The sequence below is a fragment of the Pygoscelis adeliae genome, unplaced genomic scaffold (assembly GCF_000699105.1).
Source record: "Pygoscelis adeliae isolate BGI_AS28 unplaced genomic scaffold, ASM69910v1 Scaffold142, whole genome shotgun sequence".
Lineage (NCBI taxonomy): Eukaryota > Metazoa > Chordata > Aves > Sphenisciformes > Spheniscidae > Pygoscelis > Pygoscelis adeliae.
In genome coordinates, this window is record NW_008824247.1 from 562,615 (window position 1) to 566,869 (window position 4,255).

The following is a 4,255-nucleotide window of genomic DNA, read 5'->3' on the forward strand; positions in this document are numbered from 1 at the left end:
AAATTTACTGTTAGATTTAGCATAGGATTTTTGAAAGTTACAATTACCTAGATGCACAGTGTATCTCTAAATTTCAGCTGACACAAGGTTGTCCATTTTTTCTAGGCAATTTCCTTAAAAACTACCTGTCACAGGGGCTGCAGTAACTTTATACAGGTTGCCACTGTGTAATACAGGCAGAATAGCTTTCAGTTGTTCTTTGATTGCTAGCAAAATGATTGCGTTTGTTCAAATATACTATTCATAGAGTAATATTTTTAAAATATAACAAATCAATGCATTCAATATGTTTATTAAATCATATATTAATATAAATGCAGTTAACATATGTGAATATATCATAGAGCAGTCACTGAAATAAATACTCTGAAGGCCAGATCCTCAGCGAGTATACTGGTATCCCCTCAGCCACGCTGAGCTCTTTTTCATTAGGTTTCACTCTTTTGCAACACAAGAGAATGTGGCCACAAATAATACAGTTTATTTCAATATTGTCACTACAGCATAGGGTCATATATGCGTACTCATAAGACAGTATATAGCTAAATACATACAGCTTTATGTGGTCTTCTAATATTGTAAATCCAAAAGAGCACATCAGATAATCTCGTCTGACTTTAACCATAAGGCTGCTTGTCATACATTAATGGTTAATGCAGGAAATAAATCTGAAAGGGACCCTCTGGACCTTCTAATGTAAACCTTTGCTGTCACATGCAACTCAAGTAACTAAATATAGAAGTATTTATCAGCTTCTTAAAGTTTTCTTGCTGATATTAACTGCACTGAAAAAACAGTCCCAAAATTTCAGTCCTTAGAAGGGTAGAAGGCCTAATTATTTATTAATTTTCAAATAATCTATTTTACTAGTTTAATTCTTAGTATAGGATTATTTATACCGATTTGTCCTTGGCCAGTGCTGCCCATGAGTTTAAATAGTTTTTGTTCTTTGTGATGTTCACCCATTATTTGTTGTACCCCCTCTAGCCCTTTTATTTTAGCCTCTGTTGTTACTAGTCTCCTTTCATAAGACAGGAAACTCTTACTATTCTCCTGATTATCCCACTGGGTCATTTGTGCATGTGTTAGTTTGAATTCACCCTTGTTAAACATGGGCGACTAGTTAGTACATTCACTTCAGGTCTTGTACAGTGTCTCTAATGGAAATGCGTTGCCCTGATACATCCTAGGATTGTATTTGATTTTTTTCACGTACACATCAAGTTAGTAGCCTCAAATGATTTTGTGATCAGTTAATAACCCAGATGGGCCTTGCTGCTTCTCATTAATGAAGCTGTCGTTAACAGCAAGAGTTCATTATTCCCTCAAACTGAACGCAGCAAGCTCTTTGAACTTTGCATCGATCTACTTTCATGCGGGATTTTCATTCATACACCATTTTAATGAATAAGGTCATTTCCATTAACCAACTTTACCCCTGTGTTGGACATGTTGCATAGCTCTGTTCCAGCCCTCAGACTGCCACAGCCCTGAGCACGTTACCCCCTTGCAAAAGTTTATTTGGCAGAGTCCAAGGTCAGCTCCTTCACTGATAAGAGCAGTTGTGAAAAAAGCTAGTAGCGAGGGCCTGCCTCTCCTTTCCCTTCAGAGCCACTTTTAAGCTGAGGCTTTGCGATGGCCCTTGCCTGTGCCCCAGTGTGGCTGTGCAGCAGCTCTGTTTGCACCGTCTCACACCTCCGTGAGTCTGGCCGTAACCTGGACTTGCTGACTTGGCATCCTGGCTTGGCCTCGGACCTGCCTCATCACTGCGGCCCTGCTGGGTCACCACTGGACTGTGTCTGACCCTGACCACTATCTCTCAACCCAGGCTTGACCCTGGCTTGCCGCTCCACATCCTGGCTCCTTGTTGATGAGGTGACTGCTTTCACCTGCTTGGTGCTCCCTGACAGCCCCCCACCCCCAAACACAGAACCCTCCTAATTCCCTCATAATTTCTATATAATGTACGCTTTTGGGTGGGCAAGCTTGAAGAAAATGGTGGAGCAAATTTGGTCAGGACACCTCAATGAAATAAGAGTAGCAGAGTGAAATAAAAGAGAGAAAAATTACAAACAGTGTGTACCTAACATGTCTCTGAATCTCACCCTGGTTGTGTGCAAGTTTTTGTTGCTTGTCTCCATGGAATGTTCATTCTAATGGTAAACACTTTGCAAGAAGTGCTTCATCTTTCCTATGTATTTGTATAGGTTCTTTGCACGTTGGGGAACAGATGTGATACAAACTTTTTTTATAATTATGTCCTCCAGTGCTTTACTATTTTTTAAGTTTATATTTGTAGGAGGCCAATAAACCACTAGATGGCAAACAATTTCAGCAAGATAATACACTGGTACTCACACAATCTTCTGTCCTCAGCTTCATCATGGAGGCCATGGAGTGTAGTCCCACGGCAATTTATAGAAATCTGGGATGAAATCTGAAGGCAGGTATGATCCTGCTCCTCCCTGCCTCTCCCTCCCTTTTGCTGTTCTAGTGTTCATGAGCCAGATGTGGAGTGGATTCATAGAGGTGATCTATGCAAAAACTCACCTAGGGAAAAAAAAAGAAAAGGAAAAAGAAGAAAGTAACTGGTTTCCAGCCATTTCAGTTCCATCAACCAGCCTACAGGCCCCCTGTGCAAAACAAGAAGATGTATTCTGGGAGAACAGCAGTCCCAGCTTGGATTGTTTTATGCTGCTGAGCAAAGGTACCACATATTCTTCTATTTGGCATAAAATTCCAGGGTTCAGGATGATAAAAACGTTGCATGTGTATACCAATGATCAGCAGATAATTTCTATAAGTTACTACAGATGATCTGTCTGAGGCCTGGTTTTCTATCTACAAGAGACATGACATGAATGCATATTTACAAAATGCAAATCCAGGCGTTTTAAAGAGATTTTTAAAATAACAAATCCACCAAGTAATCAGACTTCTGTATACGATTAGCTTTTCTGGTCATGATCAAAGTTCTGTGTGAACATGTGTTCTAACCTGAATTTTCTAGGAAGCCAAATTGTGTCAAATTATCCCTTTCAGTTGAAATACTCAAGGAGATTCAGAGAATGGAAAGGATCCATAGTCCATGTGGAGCGCTCCTTTTGTGATTGTCTCCTGTTAACCGGCATGGGAGCAGAACCATCTCATCCAAAGTTTCTTCTCTAAGGTAGCGTGATATCCTAGGATTCCCCACTCTGGTTTTTGGCATGACTCTTTCAGTTCAGTCCTCTGGCTACAGTTTCCCTTTGATTACAAGAGTGCAAGTAAGCCCTCACAAAAAAAAAAAAAAGACAGGAGAGCAGCGGGCCACATTATTTAATCTTGGCAACCTTCATGTGGCTGGGGGCAGGAGTGGTCATGTGAGCTGCTGGCACAGAACATTTTCTACATGTTTGTTCCTCCAAACTATGGCATCTCTTCAACCTGATTTTTCTAATTCTGAGACCGTGTAAATGACCAAGGTCGTTCCCTCCACCTGCCCCTGACAGTTCAGTAACGCAGCCCTTGATCTAATTTTAAGCAATCAAGTGTAAATAAACTGTAGTCATTGATCATAGGAAGCTCCAACCAGTCAGGAGCTGGCAGAGATTCAGTCTGTAGCTGAGCGAGTGGGACACACAGGCTGGGCACTTTGTTGTTACCTTCAGCCCGGGAGCACAGGACTTGAGAGCGGTGAGGTCTGAAGTAACCCATGCTTGAAAGAAGGCAGGAATGTGAAGGAGAGGTCATCAGCTGTGGTGGGTTGACCCTGGCTGGACACCAGGTACCGACCAAAGCCACTCTATCACTTCCCTCCTCAGCTGGACAGGGGAGAGAAAATACAATGAAAGGCTCATGGGTTGAGGTAAGGACAGGGAGAGATCACTCACCAATTACCGTCACAGGCAAAACAGAGTCAACTTGGGAAAAAACTTAATTTTATTGCCAATCAAACCAGAGTAGGATAATGAGAAATAAAACCAAATCTTAAAACACCTTCCCCCCACCCCTCCCTTCTTCCTGGGCTCAACTTGACTACCGATTTCTCTACCTCCTCTCCCCGAGTGGCGCAGGGGAATGGGGAATGGGGGTTGTGGTCAGTTTATCACATGTTGCCTCTACTGCTCCTTCCTCCTCACACTCTTCCTCTGCTCCAGCATGAGGTTACTCCCATGGGAGACAGTCCTCCATGAACTTCTCCAATGTGAGTCTTTCTCATGGGCTGCAGTTCTTCATGAACTGCTCCAGCGTGGGTCCCCCATGGGGTCACAAG